Genomic DNA, 18,596 nt, shown 5'->3' on the forward strand with positions numbered 1-18,596 from the left:
TATTATATGCTACAGTTATTCCTGCTTTTACCAAGAAATGTCAGTTTACTACTCATATTTACTCATTTCAGCTATTAATCATTGCTGGTGTTATAGGTTGCATCATGCACCCTTCCAAAATCAGCTACTCTAAGTTTTTAACTCCTCCTTAGAATGTGATCTGTTTTAAAAATAAGGTCATCACAGGTACATTAGTCAAGCTGAGGTCATAATCATATATAGTTGAACTATGACACAATATAACTGATGTCTTAATATAAAATCAGGCACATAAAAGCAGTCAGAGAAGAAACTATGGAAGCCAGAGAATTGGGGTAACAGTTCTAGATGGCCAGGAATCACTAAGGGTTGACAGATGGCGGAAAGAACAACAAAGAATCCTTTCTAGATTCCCAGACAAAAGAGGCCCTGCCAGAATAATTATGTAATATCTACTCCAGAGCTATGAGAGAAGTAATATCTATTGTTCTATTTCCAAAATAAAAACATGTACTAGATTGCATTTACCATTGTGAAAAGTAGAAGACAAAATTTCAATGATTTGGGAATGACCTATCCTCTATTACATAGGCCATGGGAACACAAATCCTGGCAGAGATTGCTAGTAGTTACACCAAATGCATCAGCCTCAATTGGGTGTTAGTATAGTATTATTTACAAAAAATTATACATGTGTTTACCTTCAGGCTTGAAATGTAACTCCTGGAAATTCATTCTATACAGTTAATGTCACAAATTGAAATAATAATAGGTAATAATAAATAAACAAATAAATGTTTTTCGTTGCAGCATTTCTCTTTTTTCTTTTCTTTTTTTGACACTTTAGGACAAGTTTATTAGAATTTAAAGAAAAATTCTCAGGGCAGGCAAGTTGTGCATCTCAGCAGCTGCTTTGAGAAGGAGAGTGAAAAAGGAAAAACAAAACAAAACGAACCATGAGCCCTTGCTGGTTTAGAGCCTGCGTGGAGGTCGGACACACCTGCCTGCAGCCACATGGTACAGAAAAGGGCGCCTTAGAGAAAAAGTAAAGAAACCCAAAACATTGGGGCAGCCCAAAGCATTAGGGAAAACACATGCTTAGGAAAGGGATATGAAGACCAAAGAAGAGAGCAACATTGGAGAGCCACATGTCTGTGACAAGAACTGCACTAGGAGGTGGGGATTCTGAGCGGGAGAAGTTCACCACTTCAGTAAAGGAGTAGGTATTCCACCCATCTCTTTTGCATAACTTAAGGTGATCCTGCCCTCCTAGGGGTTGTCCTACAGCCAGGTGATTGGCCAGTGAAACTGAAAAGTTGAGTTTTTATCCAAACCAGAGATTCTATAGTCTTGAACAGTTTTTTTTTTTTTTTTAACTAGTCTAAAGTCTCCCCCTCAAAGAGGTAACCCTAAAATCCTTTAAGAATTAGATAAGAGCTCCCAAATACTTTTGGCATTCAGAATGCCTTTGACACAGGTTAGGCTGCCAAGAGCTCAAGGACATTATGGATTTTAGTCAAGAAATAAACTGGTTACTTTTCTTTGGGCTCTTTTTACCCTAAACTGCCTATTCAATTTCTACCTCCTGTCTTTATCATGCCCCCCTTTGAAAAGGTTACCATAGCTAACAATGGGAACTGGGGCACTGATCATTCTGGCTTCTTCCATGCACCTGGTGTGACTGGAATAACCCTTCAGTAGGTCTATCTAAAAAAAAAAACCTCCCAAGTGAATAATTGTTAGCTTTAGGGAGAATCCAGGCCTGGGTTCAAGAGTGATGAACTCAGAATCTGCTTTTAGGCACGTTCATAGATAGCTGCTGGAGTGGCTAGAATCAGAGTGAGTTCCCTCCCAAATGGCTTCTAGTCAGGCAGAGAAAAGAAATTTAGCCATCACTTCATGTTTAGGGTAAAACATTAGTGGCCTTGTGTCTCTAGCTGGTGCTGAAGTCTTGAATTAGACAAGATTTGAAGTCTATCTGAGCAGTACTTTCTTATTAAGAATAAAATAAATAGTGAGAAACTAATACCTTACACGAACAGAAGTCTAATATTTGGGAAGTATTATCCCTTGGATTCTTAAAAAAAAACAATCACTTTAATATTTGGTTATACTTTTCTGATAATAATAATAAAAGCATGGAACCATCCAAAGGTCCAGTGATACAAACAAGTAAAGGATTGCATAGTCCTGGAATGAAATGTCCTGTAGCTGGTCTGAAGAATGGAGAAGTTCCTGAAGAACTGATAAAGAAAAGTTTCCAGAACTTATTGAAAACAAGGTATAGAATCATGTGTTGAGTGTGTTTTTCTTGTATGGAGAAGGAAAATGAAAATATATATGTTCACTTTTTCTTTAATTTCCATAAAGAAATTGATAGAAATTAATAACATGGTACTTGTGAAAGGTTGACAGGAGAACACTGAATAGACAGAGGTGGTATGTTTCATGTGTGTAAATTCATCATGTAAATTATATTGCTGTACCTTGAGGCTATGAAAGGATATTACCATATCCAAAATTAAAGGGCTGGAGAGATGTTTCAGCAGTTAAGATCACTGACTGCTCTTATAGAGGACCTGGGTTCAATTACCAGCATCCATATGATAAGACAGTTAACAACCATCAGTAACTCCAGTTCCAGGGGACTCAAATGCCTTCTCCTGACCTCTGTGGACATTACACGATATGTGTGCACCTACATGCATGCAGGCAATACACTCATACATATAAAATAAAAATAAAAATAAAATATTAAATTATAACAAAAAATAATGCCAGTAAAGTTAAAACCACTCTTGGAAATAAACTCTTTTCATGAGTTTATTTGATTCTCAAACCAAATCTACAAAGAAGGTGCTGCTATTGTATTGCAGAGACAACAGAACAATTAAATGCCTTAGCAAAGGCAGCACGGTTGCTAAGTAATGGGAGCTAAAATTATAACCTGGTATTTTTGTCTTTATATATATCATCCTCCTAATCAATGTGAACAGAGTCACTCAATAAATCACATGATCACATTAATTTTTAAATATAGCCACAGGGCACTTGAAGGTACTATTAGATTTTAGAAAGGTTTGTCTGTAAATAAATGTTGTTCTTCAAGCCCAAGATTTTTTCAAGCACTTCATCTATATTTTTGTAAAAGATGGAGGAAAGGTGTAACTGTTTGTATTCTAAAAGAAATGGGAAAATATATGTTCAATTTATTACTTGGAATATATTTCAAGTACAATAATAAAATAAAATATATTAAAACTCCAAAAAGCTACAATTGTAGCCCACCTTTGAAATTATCTTGGGAAGTTATTAACATAGATAAGATCATGAATCAATACATGTTTGACTAAGTCAAAAAGATTTCTGGTTTGTCAATTCTTAACATTCATGAATTGTCCAGTTTTTGTTTTGAAATGTACCAACTGTTAAAAAAACAAAAAATGACAGCTTTCTAATCCCGGAAGTCACTCATGAGCTCTTGTTGGCATCTTTTCTTAGTTCTACATTTTAGTTAAAATTCCATTTTAAAATATAGAAAAATATGTCTACCCAAAGATGATTTTAAAATGCATATTACTTTATTTTGTGTTTATGTGTGTGTATGTGTGGGCTCCTGGGTTTCGCATTGTAGAAGTGGAGGTCAAAGGGCAACTTAATGGGTATTGGTTCTGTCTTCTGTCATGTGGGTTCCAGAGCTTGAACTCAGGTGCTCTGGCTTGGTGGCAAGGGCCTTTACCTACTGAGTCATCTCAGTGACTCCTGAGGTGATTTTCTACAATCAATGTATAAAAATATTTGAAGATTATGGTAAATCTGAAAATATAAATTTGGTGAACCTCCCAAGAACATTGAAGTAAATGTCCATATATAATTTTCATATACATATATATATATATAAAATTGAATTTTTGTCCATTAACTATATTACCTCTTAATTATATTTAGACCCTCTCCCCTGTCTTCACCCTCACTATAGCTCCCTGTACTAGATTTCATGCATTCTGTCATATATATTAAGGTTTACTATCAGGTCAAGTTTGTGTCCCCATATGTCACTTGTGACATCACTTTAACATCATTCCCTTAAAGAAAACTAACTCTCCCTCACACAGCAGTAACAATGGGTTGGGTAACAATGTTAAAGATTCATTTTAAATTTAGCTCTTTAGAAGACACTTGAGTTCAATTATCAACATAGAATATAGGCTCAATTTGTAGTCAGTGTGATTTATATTCATTTATGAGTCATTATTATAAAACAAATAATTGGGTAATTAAATACAATTCATGGTTGATTTATGACTATGAGATGTTACTAATGTTATCTATCCATTCCTTCTTTCTTTCCTTTCTTTTTTATTTCCCTTTGGTGCTGGGAATTGAACCTAGGGTTTTCTATATGTTGGCTAAGCACTCTACCACTGAGTTACATCTTCAGTATTGTATTATTCATTTATATGTATAAATGCATTCCATTTCCAGAAAAAAAAAACTTTTACAAAATTGCCATATTTATAATTCAACTAGTAAGCACTTAGAATAGAAAAGAATTTACAGGCTTGGGATAAACAAATTTTCCAAGTTAGTTACACTAAAAACAGCCTTAGGAAGAATTGCTCATGGGAAGGAAACTTGTTGTCTAGTCATAATGCAGGCGTAAAAAATATCAAGAACTTTTTCAACTTTGTGTACAGTGATGACAATTCTAACAATACAATTATTTTGTCTGCTATGAACCTAACACACTTATGTAATGTAATTGACTTCATTTTCCTTAGAAGGATCAGTTCTAGGGTCTGTTTTCATGGTATGAGAATCAAAATACAATTTTTTGGATACTTAGATGAATAAAGACATTGATTTGCCTCACATATAATTACAGCCCTTGGCATAATTGAAGCCTCATTATTTAATTATTCAAATAAGCTACTTGATTTTAATCAAAATTATGTGGAATGTCACTAGTTTCGGTGTGCAAATTTGACATTAAAAACATTTACATATCTGTCACAAGGAAGGCAGAGGTTGGGGAAGGAAGGGTATATTAGTTAAAAATAGGGGGGTCTACATTTTGTTTTTCCTCTAACTTATCTTTTCTTACTTTATATTTTGTCGCTTTACCCAGTAACCACCTTTGCAGATAGACATTTTGGAGCTAGACCGCACCAGTTCTGGTCTTTCCACATCACCATGCAGAGGCACAGGATGCAGTCCAACTCTCACTTGATCTTCCACAGACCAAACCTCATTCATCCACATCAGTCTGTGATCTACAAAATACCTTCAAGACCTCTGGGCACCAATGCAAATCCTGTTTGAAATGGAAACTGTATAACCTTAATTGAGATTGTTTAAACTGAGCACCATTTTTTTAGGATGGAAAATATATCTACTGTGTTGAGGTAGTATACAAAGCACATGAGTTACTAACATCCTGAAACATAATATCTAGACTCTACTGAACATCAATCAATGGCATCTAAAGACACATGAATAGGAGTGATAGAGTCAAGAGAGATTGCTGGCTTATAGAACATTTAAAGGAAGAAATGGGTAAAAATAGAGGAGAAGAAAGGAATGATCACTGGGAAGCTCATTAAAAAAAACAGTACAAGGGTCAATAAAAGCAGAGGAAACCTAACAGTGTGATAGAACTTTTTAACACAATGATAGGCCGTGCTTCATCTTGCCTAGCGAGGCAGACTGAGACTCACTGTTTTGCTCAGATAGTTACTAGCAGAGTCAACAGGATGAAGTAACAGGCTCAATAATAGCAAGAAAGTAGTTGTGATAGAAGTTATTGACCATGGTTAAAAAAATAATACAGGTTGTCATAGCTTACAGAAGAGAGAGGGCTCAGGGAAGATATTTAATGTAGTATAGAAATAAGATACATATAAAAAAGGATATTTATGATCATAACACAGAAATGGAGAGTTTAATTTCTTGGAAATAGAACTGTGTTTTAAAAAGCCAAGGGAAATCTATTTTACCTAAGGACGTATGAAATGCAATGAATTCACTGTCTGTAAAACTATGCAGACTAAATCCATATCAAAAGAATGAGCCTGAAGCCTTTCCTCTTCATATCTCCCTAAAGTGCTCATGTTTATTAAGAATTCTGTTCTCTGAAGCAAAATATATAACAATTTATATTATTCAATCTTAGATCCTTCTATCTTAATTTTTTCCTATTGCATACAGAGTTAACTGTGTTTACTCACATTGGTGTTTGGTCTTAAACAATAAAGGTTTAGCACTTACTTCTTCTGGTGTTGACCAGAGACAATTTATTTATTGATACTTTGCACACAGAAGGAACAATGCCCAGATTCCCTTTCAAGGAAAGACTTACTGCCCCAGTATTGAAGAATGCTTTTGGCAAATCCACCCAGCAACACACCGACCCCTCAAGGGTTTCTCAGCTGTAGACAGTGAGCTACTTCAGCCAAGTTTCCATCTTTCCCAGAGTAACTCACATCTAAGTGTGAAGGATGCCCACTGACAACTTCATGAGTCATTTTAGATCCACAGTTACCAAAAGGGTCAAATAAGTGAAGTTAGGCCTAATCACAATCTGACTTTTTTTTTTGGTCTGTTCTTCCTATCCCCTAGTGAAGCTGCTGATCCCAAAGGCATTTTTTAAATTTATTATTTTTATTTTATGTGTATGAGTATTTGGCTGCATATATATACATATATACACACCATGTGCATGCAATGTCTGTGGAGACCAGAAGGTATTGGAGCCCCTGGAACTGGAGTTACAGATGGTTATTAGCCACCACGTAGGTGTTGGGAACCAAACCTAAGTCCTCTGGAAGAACAGCAAGTTTTCTTAACCTCTGAGCCATCTCTTGAGCTCCCAAAGGCATTTTATAGTAACATTTATATTAAATTTATTTTCCACTGATATCAAAATTATATTTAAAGGAGACGTGATGTTTTTAAATCTGTGTATCTGTGCAATGCTTAAATCAGAGGAAATATATCTATTTCCTTAAGTTTTTATCATTTCTTTATGGAAGCATCATTAAAAATAGCTTCCTCTAGCTCTTTGGAATATACAGTACAGAATTGTTATCAGTAGTCACTCTATGATTCAAAGCATACGAGGAAAATTTATACCTAACTCTAATTTAGTACCCCAACTTGTATGATATGGGTTTAGGAGAAAAGCTATAAAGAAAACTGTAAAATTTGACATATTAAAACACGTCCTCTATGATGTATATAATTAAGGGGGTGAGGCATGTGCAGCCATTCAAGAAAAACATTTCAAAGACATGTTTCAAATATTTTATTGTAATCATCACTGGACTTCATCAGGTTATTTATCAAAATAGTCTGTATTTATGTATACTTGCTGGTTTATAATCAGGACATAATAAATGATGTCTGTATAAGAACTATGAATATTCTTTAAAAATCTCCATATATACATTTATGTGATGAATAATGTTTTTTTATGTTGAAACGACTACCTAATTAAAACATAAAAAATTGAGAGTTAAGGGGTGCTGTAATACAACAATTTACAGGATGATTTTTATGTCATACGGGAAAATTTATATGTAGTCAGTTCAAGTGTATTGCATAATGTTTGTAAAATTCTCTTTTACATATTCATTGTCACTAGAGCTCTACTCGGTTGAAATAAAACTTATCCAAATGATAAAGATGTTAAGTTATTAATGCACAAGCATTTAAACTTACATGTTTTGCACTTTCAAATGATAACAGACCTTCACCCCCAAATGATCAATTACTAAATGAATTTCATCAATGGATTTCACAACTCAAGATCTTCCCTCTTTTGGGTATTTAATAGAAATTATCAAAATATGAAACTATGCCTTAAAATATTATTATCTGAAGAGAAAATCTCTTTTTTCTGAATGTTAGATTGTAATTAGAAATCTTACAACAGAGAAAAAGCTAATTCAATGAAAGTGAGAGTTTTGTATGCCTATAGTGATGGGAGAGAGGCTTGGTAAAGCTCAGTACTGGGCCTTGGCAGCCTTTGTTTTGTGAGTATAAGCCACCAGCACTGCTTTGAGAGTCAAGGTGGACCTGCATGTTATAATGTATATTATTAAGGGACTCGAGGGCTTAGTCAAGCATCTCTGTGTCCAGCTCTTGCTTATTATCCTTCCATCCAGACTGATGCATCTGAGCTCCCTCATACCACAGTGCTAGACAATGCCTCTGCAGGCAGATCATCAGCTAAATGACCGAGCTCGAAGACAAGAAAACCCTGGAGAAATCAGATTAGAATAGCTTTATGATCTGTTGGGCTGAGATGGAGAAAAGGTATGGTTGATTTGGCTGATTCAGTAGATGGAATCACTAATCTTTTAAATGATAAGGACACAAGAGAAAATAAGATTATGAGAGAAAATCAGCAGTTTGAGCCATATGAACACAAAGGTCTAAAATCCATTTGTTGTTTCAATAAGTAAAGAGTGGATACTCCGGTCTAGGTTTCAGAAGAATTTCAGGAAAATGGACTTGGCAAACCTTTAGGAATGTTACTTTTTTTTTTTTTTTAACAAAAAATACTTTCATCATTTAAATAATTCCATCTATTTCATTTCTTTAACATTTAGATTAATTTTTGCTTTCCAAATACTCATAGTAAACTAAAATTTTGCACACACACACACACACACACACACACACACACACGTCATCTGCTAATTACTAAAAGATAAATTGCACATTCCTTTTTTTTAATAGTTTCATGATACTTACTAGTTATTAGTTATACCTATTACCCAAGGAAGAATTAAAAGCCCTCTATCCAAACACTTAATGCTGAGACATAATATATTATAATTCATATGTTTCATTATTTTAAGAAAATACACTGAGCAATTTGAATACTATAACTTGGTAGAAGAGACATTTTCAAGTTAAGTCATGGCTTGAATTCTTTTCTATCACTTTCTAGCTATAGGACTTTGGGCCCTTTACCTATTATGTACATGGTTGTGAGATTAACTAACATTGTGAAATTAAATAAGGTGAAATACACAAAAATTCTGGCAGGAGCCCTAAACTGTCATGGTTAAAGTACATGTTACTATTGGAATACTTATAGTACTGAATATTCTGGGAGAATCTCAGTGCAGATACTGACTGGTTGATTCTTTCAGAGTTCCATCAACAGAATAAGGCTGGGGTTTAGTAAAAGGCTAGCCAGTGATTCTTAACAGTGTACACACTTCATAGGCATTACAAATCTTCAGACTGATGAAATCATGGTTGAATATTTTTCTCAACAAAGGGTCTATAGCTTTCATCGAAATTTTCAAAGGAATCTCTGAACTGAGAAAATGATTAGAAACGTTGTCTTGGGCCTTTTTTATTTCTGCCAACGAAGGAAATAATATTGGCATAAAACATGGCTAGCTATGCTAATTGTGACAATTACCTTTACTCCTGTGTGAGGAAATATCTTCTGAGTTACTAAATCCACAAAAAACACATTGTTGTTCTTTTTGTTCCAACTCTCAAGTTGGAGCTGTTATATTAACATTTAAATTACTTCTGCCAAGAGGCATGTAATGGCTGAATGTCGTCTTCCATCTTTTACTCTTTACAAATCTGTAGACTGTGAAAACAATGGGAGCCATAAGGATTTCAGGATCTCCTAATATTTGTGTTAGTAGAGTCAATGTCTATCACAGGCAGTTTAGGTTAGAAATATTATTTCCTGTAAGGTTTTTCTCACGTTGAAGAAACAGAATAACTTAGAGGTGAGTACTTCAAGTATTTTCAGAGATACACTTAGTGGTGAATTACTTAAGCAGAATTACAAAACACCATTTTTGAACATGGGCATTTGAGACCCATCTTGACTTTGGGATTGGATGAAATGATTATAAGCTTCTAATATACAATAAATTGTTGGTTTTCAAAAGAACATCTTTATAAGTGAAACTTTCCTAAATATCATGAGATTATTGCATCGCTAAAATTAGAGAGAGCATATACTTTTAATTTGCATTCATTAAAACATAATGGGGGTAAGACAAAGTAAAAGGGAGTTCTTCTAGGACTTTTAAAAATTTAAATTCACAGGCCAGCTAGGGCTACAGGGAGACCCTGTCTCAAAAAAAAAAAAAAAAAATAAATAAATAAATAAAATAAAATAAATTAATTCACTACAGGCTAAACGCACATTTTCTCTGTTCCTTCCCTTAATCCCACTAATTTGAAATTGAAGACATCAAAAAATAAAGATAAAAACTGAAAAGTTTATATTGATGGCTTAATAAATGAAAAATACATTATCCATTTCACACCCCAAAGAAAGGCTGAAAGGCTTTACATTTATTGTTTCCTATACATCCCTTCTCTCTACTTAGACTCCCACAGAACTGTCATGCCATATCTAATATTTTTTTAACATTGAACATCGCCTATTTAATCCACAGTGTTGTTGCCCTACCTTGACTGGATCATGGTGATCACAGGCGTGCTTCATGAAAATCAGAATCCTAAATAAGGAGGAAGAACTAAAGGACTGAGTCAGCTATGAGGCAAGGCAAGTTCAGGATAATGGGGAAGAGAGCGTTCAAAATCACAGGCTGGCCTCGTACATAGGCAATGATTATATCATGAGTTGAATTCTTTTTTTTTTTTCTGATAACTTTAAAAATATTTATTGATTTTTATTTTATGTGTATGAGTGTATTGCCTCCATGTATATAAGTGCAACTGTGCCATGCAATGTCCACTGAGATCAGAAAAGGGCTTTCAGATCCCATGGAACTGCTGTTACATATTGAACCTGGGTCTTCTACAAAAGCAGCTAGTTCACTTAATTGCTGAGGCCTCTCTCCAGGTCCCTAATAGTTATTTTTCAATATACAATTTTTATTGAAATTTTGCATATTTCATGCAATACATCTTAATCATATTTAGACCCCCTTCCCTATATGCACCCTCTAAGCCTTCCCCCTGCAGGATTTTATGCATTCTGTCATACATGCTATGGTCTATCAAATCAATTTTGTGTCCCCAAATGTTCCTTAGTATGAGTTCATCCACTGGAGCCTGGTCAACCTAGCTAACATTACTCCTGCAAAGAAGACCAACTCTCCCTCACCCAACAGTGATCAGCTACCTTATTTGTGAATCTTAGCACCAAATTCTTATATGTGAATATATATCCAATGAACATCAGGATAAAACTGTTGGGCTAGTAGGATAAAAAAAGTAGGATATCTTTTCAGTTGATCTAGGACTAGGAACAATTAAAAGATTTTCAAAGAAAATCTTTTTCCTAAACCCTGTTCTTCAGCTATGGGAGAGTAGAACTTTCAGCATATACTGGATGGATACGGAAGTGACAGACTTCTCTTCCAGGTCACAAGTCAGACACAGTTGCATTCCTGTCATGTGGATCATTTGGTTTCTTTCAATTGTTCAAGTGAGTGTTTTTAATTCATCTTTTTATTCAACTATTTCAAAGCTTCATATTTATAAGGAAATTCTACTCTCTGAAACTTTACATCAGTTTATGACATTTTATACTTTCTTCTTGACACACTATAGATCATGTCTTGTGGTCTAATACGTGTGGGTCAATTGATGTTGCAATGGCAAATTAAAAATGCCACTTATCCTGGATGAAATATAAATATATTATTACTTTTTCTAAGGTGTTATCATAATAATCAACATCCTGAGAGAAACATGAACTGAGAGTCAGCTTATTCTTGAATGGGGTCATAGCGTTTTTCCCAATGAACTTTTTTTTTCTTTTATATTTTTCTTTAAGTGGTGATACAGATTTTATTCTTATTTCCAGATAAATTTCACCTTCAAATTATGCCATGGTTCACTAGTAAATACTGGTATGTGGCTAAATTTACACATTTGAGAAGGACAAACCCAATTGATAAATATCTCTTGGTTATCCCCGGAGGCCCCTCATCTCTGGACACTTGCTGCTCCAGTGCTGATTTGTAAGTCAATCAGAGTAGGTGTACACCAGTATTCAAATCCACTCAGCAGTTTCATGGCATGAAGACTGTGTAACGTACTATCTCATCACTAAAACAGATAGCAGAGAATGTGGTTCCAAAATGTCATCATGGCAAATACATATCTTTAGACAGATTACTGGGTTGACTTAAATACTGGAGCTGTCTTTCATCCAGTCTTGATAGGCTGACAGCTAACAATGTATCTGCACTATCTTGTTTGCAATGCATTTCATTAAGGTAGTGAAAATAATGTCTTGAATTATTAGCAGAAATGCCTTAAAACCTTCATTTACTATCCACATAATAACAAGTTGGCATATGTGATAGCCTTCTGAAATGGAAGCACTGCTTTAGCTATTTGAATTGCTAATATGAAAAAAAGACATGCTGAGAAAAATTCTTAAATAATAGGAAGTTCTTAAGCAAAGGCTTTAATTTTCTTATTGTGAAAAGTTGGCATTGAATATTTAAGTCTCTCTGCTACCTTATACTTTAAAAACTGGATGGTTTTAGTTGCTTTATTAGCATAATGTATAGAAGTAAACTCATTTAACACACCTGGATCACAGTGAACAGACATCACAAAAAATGGTTTTATTTTTGTTTCTTTGATATACTTTAAGAAGTTGAAGATAATCCTAAATTAAGAAGGAAGAATATAATTCATTGATTAGAAATTAGCACTTGCACATAAGCCTTATAATGAAATACATACTGAACCGATTGAAGAATGCCCTGTATACCACATTCACTGCTCCTAGGAAGTGATTGTTAAACTATGGAAAGATGATGGGAGGATAACAGGAGTTGAGAGTCTCTACTAATTGAAGAAGGATTTTAGATGGCCTACCTCTTTGCAAAATATGTTGGGCTGTAGTCCTAAACCTCTACTTTCCATTCTGTTGCTGTGTTAAAACAATCTGATCAAAAGAAGCTAAAGAGAGAGGAAGGAATTCCGGGTCACAGTCCAACATTGAGGGAAATCAGGGCAGAACTCACACAGGAGCTTGAAGCCAAATCCATGGAGGAGCCCTGCTTGCTGGCTTGCTGTGTTACTGTTCAGGCCCATGCTCACATAGCTTCCTCTGTAACACAGGACTACCTACCTACACAAAGGATAGCATCTCCCACTGTAGGATGTGCCCTCCTACATCAGTTAGCAATCAGGACAATCCCCCATTGATGTACAAACAAATCAGTTTGAGCCAGGTAATACCTTGGTGGAAGGTTTCCTCTCAGATGTCTCTAGCCTGTGTCAAGCTCATAGTTCATAGCTTAGAACTAGGACACTTCCTGGAACAATCAAGCTCATGATACAAGTTCTTGAAGCAATTTCCCCATAAGAGTTTTGTAGATATTGAAACAAATTTCAATTTGCCTAGTTTTACTCCTTATTCAACAGTGTGCCATCCTTAAAGGAACATGAATCAAAAATGGAGTGGGGGGATAGCGGAGCCATGGATGGGGGAGGGGGTCTGGTTTTGAGTGGGAAATATATGAAATTTTAAAGCTCAATAAAAATAAAAAATAAAAAAGATGGAGAATTAATACATTGCACTTTTCCATGCATTTTCACAGACTGGATATATATTTTCATATGAATAATCAAGTATATTTTATTATTCAAATTTTATCAAAATATTAAATGATGATATTTACTAGAATGTGTTCAAATTATAAAGAACAATATTTTATAGTCTTATAAAAATTAATATATAATAAACTTTTTTTACATCCTAACAACTTTGGATTAATTACCTCTTATTATTTGGCTTCTCAAACTGGGCTTTTTTGCCCATTGGATTTCCATATTATAGGTTGCAGAAATAGAATTTAAACTATGATCTCTAAACCAACATTCTAAGTTCAGTACATCTACACATAGGGTCTTCACTTTAGTTTTTATAAAATTGTCTTTAAAATATGAAAACAGAAAAAATACAGTTGCCCACTGTGAGAAATCTCTCTGAAATCACCTAGAAGTCTAATAAAATTAATTAGATTTTAGTTACAGATGGTGGATACATTTCTCTGGACAATGAATGAAGCATTAAATAAAGGAATGCTCATCTATAATAACAATTTTGTTCACTTCAGAAGCAGAAGATGTTATGCCTCATTAGGAAAGTCCTTTGTTACATTTCAGTTAGAAAACTCTGCCAGCAGAACTGTATCTGAACTGTTTATAAATATTTCAATTCCCATTTGTAAATAGGAATGCTGCTTCCTTAAGAGTTATACATACCCATGAAGCACATAAATACAAATGTGCTACATGGAAAATCACTAACGATGTGCAGATGTAATAAGAGAATATAACTAGACTGAGGAAAAAGAAATGAATGATTTTTAAACCACTGTTCTTTTCCTGACAACTGAATTGTCAAGCAGAAGATGTGATTTTTCTTTAATAAATTAGGATCATATCTATAGCCCTCAAAACTATAAATCAAAAATAAAATTATTATGAGAGGTAAATGTGTATAAAAATAAAACAACAGGACTATTAAAAATATCTTCACACTGGGTCTGGGAGATGTGCTTGCCACACAAGCGTGAGGACCAGAGTTTGGATCCCCATAACCCACATAAAAACCTAGTAGGCTTGACAACCACCGATAATTTTGGCACTCAGGAGGCAGAGATAGGGGATTCCCCAAAGCAAGCTGGCTCATCAGACTAGATATAATTGGCAAGGTCTAGGTTCAGCAAGATCCTACATCAATAAACAAAGTGGTGAGTGATCAAGAAAGTCTTCTGATGTCAACTTTGGGCATCCACAAACATGCATAGAAGCAGGACATCTGTACCCACATATATGTAAACATGTATGTACACATATAGTATACACTCACACATACACACATAGATATGGAATAGTACAAATACAAATAAACAAAATTAAAATATGTTCAAATCTTTATGTGTCATAAACTACAAGCATATTCACAGAATTCTTTGACTATGAGTTTATAGCCAGAAATTCTTAGAAAATGTAATCCCATAAGTAACTGTAACATTAAAACAGAAATTAGTAAAATATTTTTGAAAATTATAGATATAATATTTATAGATACACTTTAAAGAAATGTACTTGATATAAGAAAGGTTTAAAATAAGTGTATGTACCTTCATTCAAGAACTATATTAGATTTTCACCTTATACTTGATAATTTTTTAAGTAACTTATCTTGAAACATTTATATTCTTATTTAATCTTTCCTTACAGCAGATCATAAAACACCAAGAATGATAAATTAAAAACTAAACTGAACAAGAGATCACTTCTATTTCCTAAGTTGCATGTATTTTTTTATATAAATGCCAAGTTTTTTAGTAATATGCAGGAGAAGAAAAATTAAGTATTACCCTAGATATAGTACAAAATGGGCGTGAAAAATATCAGAGCGGTAAAACCAAATAGCTTCAAAGGACATAATTTTAGTATTTCTGTGGTGGTGATGAGATCCAAAGGGCCCCCAACCTCATTGTTTTCTCTTTTTTTCTTACGTGGTAATGAGGATTGAACCTAAGTGCTCCACCAGAGAGTTACATCTCAAGCCCTCCTTTACATGTTAGTTTGAGACAAGGTCTCAGTAACTTATTCAGGGTAGCTTGAATTCACTTTGTAGTACAGACAGGCTTGAAGCTGTGATTCTGCTTCCTCAACCCCCAAAGCAGCTGGAATACAGACCTGTATCATTGGGTCCATTTAAACCCATTTTTAGTTAATCTACCATTATCATTTATTGACTCTATTCTAATGAAACTCTAGAACCTGCTATCCATAGTTATTGAACTCTAACTTCATTAAGGTTAGGGCTGTGCCAGGCAAGTTATCTTTACAACTCTGATATACATGCATAACAAGGAATTGTGCATATAGTATGCACTCCATAAAAATATACTGAAAAGGGCCGGGCGTGGTGGCACCGCCTTTAATCCCAGCACTCTGGAGGCAGAGGCAGGCGGATCTCTGTGAGTTCAAGGCCAACCTGGTCTACATAGTGAGTTCCAGGACAGCTGGGGCTACAGGGAGACCTGTCTCAAAAAGACCAAAAAAAAAAAAAAAACCTGAAAAATGAAGTAAATATATTTTGCCCTTCCAAACTCAAAACAAATATTTACTGAAGATTTATTACTTAGTGTATAGCTATTGTGAGTTAGAAAGCATGAAATGGTTATTAACCAAAAGCTATTTATAAACTTGTTTGGGATACAAAAATAACACACCTACAATTAAAGAATGATTCAATGTTATGTTTACAGCCTAGCACACATTATAGTTTTACTAGAAAATGAGAGAAAAGAGTGATATAGAATGAAATTTATTTTCTTTTAAAATTACTATAATATGAAAACCAGAGAACATTTTATTTTGAAGCATCTCTCTCCACTATAATAAAATATTTTTTCTTGCTGAGAGTATTGTAATGTGTTCATTAAATGAATGAATGTTCTGCAACTTGAAATAAATTGATTTTAAAGAGTCTTACCTCTCTGTTTTAATCACAAGATGACAGTTTTTTGAGCTTATACTCAAATACCTTGTATTTGTAACCTTCCTAAAATGTTCACATGCTTTCTCTGGTTAATTTTTCACACCCTGACAAAATTTTAATATATTGGTGCGGTTTACTTATTATTTGTATGCATTATAACAAAGGTATTCCTGATTCACTAAAATTCTTTGTGAGGATATGAGAAATTTGTAGTCAACTGACCTGAAATCAATTGGGCCTTAGATCTTAATTATAAATCTTCAAAAATGATAGAGGATAAAATATCAAAATAAAAAGCTAACTGACTCCCTTGGCTACTTTCTTACCAGAAAACAAATGCAAATGGGAACTTATCTTTGACCGTAAATCTCAAATGATTCGTTTTCATTTTCCCCATTAACTTTCTCACCTAGCTCAGCAGCATTTTCTGCTAGTATTAGCAATGGACCAATATCAGCTGACCAGTATCCGTCAGGCTCCTCCGTTCAATGAGCTCGGGGACTCCCAAGGAGCTGCATGTACGCAGACTTCTGCCTATAGCTTCTAATTATTTTCTAACAGATAATAAAACATTTCAGTTCAGAGAGATTAGATTAAATTTATAAATGGATCAAAACTCTAGATAAAATTAGAGTGGCAAAGTCCACCGGAGAGCCTAAGGTTTTAGTTTTGAGAAAAAGGGCCATCACTGATTGCTTATTCTCCTGTGACAAACGGGTTTCCTAATTTTACTGCTTCAGAAATACTTCATTTCTATTTGCTCCCTGTTTTCCTACATGCCAGCTGTAAACAGTGGGTACATGACAGGCTCCTCAGTGATGGCTTCCTGGGAGCTGCAATGACATTTAGACATGTTTAAAGAAATCTTGATGCCTAGTCCTTCCTGGCAAAGAAAATCAAACTATATGGTATATATAGAAAGGTTACTGTTTTAACAACTAAAAGAACTTTGGAATCCATGGTAACTATTATATGAAAAGCAGATCTGATGAAATTGAAATGTCTAGAGAATATTATGCAACAGATATTTTTAATATAAATTCAGAGTATTTTATTTTACCTTTTAAAAAAGGTACATAAATGTTGGTTTTTCTAATCTGAGTGGAAGAACGAGTGACAGAAACTGTCATATGGATCAATAATAAATAAGGAAATGACAAAACCATCAATGGGGCTTTGAGAGGCAGAGTACCTCTCCAGCAAAGCTTCAGCGGAAAGATTAGCCCTCACAGTTTCAAAAGTGGGGAGGAGTTAGAATAGAAACAAATCTGTATGTGAATTCATCCCTGTCTACAAGGCATCTGGGGTCACTTCATGAATGATCCAGGTTCACTGAGTACTGATTCTGAGAGTGAGGTTAAACTCCAGTCATTAAGATCTCTGGCTATCTTTTGATCTCTAACTGAATACTTCAGAGACTCCCTTGCCCCCATTCCTGAGAGAAGATGGGTGGTGCTAGAGAGAGCATGTCAATCTGGTTTCTTCTGACAAATTCCTGTGTAATCAGGTGAAAACAATCTCACTGCAAACTGGCTAAGATTCTGACAGTCTGTGCTTTGGAAAGAGTAAATACAAATTTCTGGCAAGAGAGATGAGTAGAATAAATCTTTTGATAATTTAAAAAAATATTTTTCTTGTTATTTTTATTTTATGTGTATGAGTATATTGCCTGAGTGTATGTGAGTGCACCCGTTTTGTGCAATGCCATCGAGGTCAGAAGAGGGCTTCAGATTCTCCTGGAACTAGAGTTAAGGATGGTTCATAGCCTCCATGTGGGTGCTGGGAATCGAACCCGGGTCCTCTGCAAGAGCAGTCAGTGCTCTTAACCACTGAACAATCTCTCCAGCCCCTTTTTGATCATTTTGAAAAAAAAAAACTATCCTAACAAATAGTTGAACACATCCTTGTGAAGAACTTACTTTTGTGGTAACATTCATAGCAACACCCACAATATAAAAATTCTAATAAATTATTATTCAGTGATTTCATTAAATCTACAAAGGCACATTTAAAAAAGATATGATAGGGAATATAGTTATCTTTTTTTTTTTTTTTTTTTTTTTTTTTTTTTTTTTGTCATCCAATTTGTTATATAGCAGAGTACCTTGAACTC

General features: G+C 34.5%; 1 protein-coding gene across 4 annotated transcripts in view; it reads right to left on the bottom strand.

Annotated features, from left to right (window-relative positions):
• Nucleotides 1-18,596, bottom strand: part of Erbb4 (erb-b2 receptor tyrosine kinase 4) — a 1,194,626-nt gene that overhangs the window by 205,520 nt on the left and 970,510 nt on the right. The window lies entirely within an intron of this gene.

The sequence above is a fragment of the Nannospalax galili genome, unplaced genomic scaffold, assembly GCF_000622305.1.
Source record: "Nannospalax galili isolate Female #2095 unplaced genomic scaffold, S.galili_v1.0 scaffold281, whole genome shotgun sequence".
Classification (NCBI taxonomy): Eukaryota; Metazoa; Chordata; class Mammalia; order Rodentia; family Spalacidae; genus Nannospalax; species Nannospalax galili.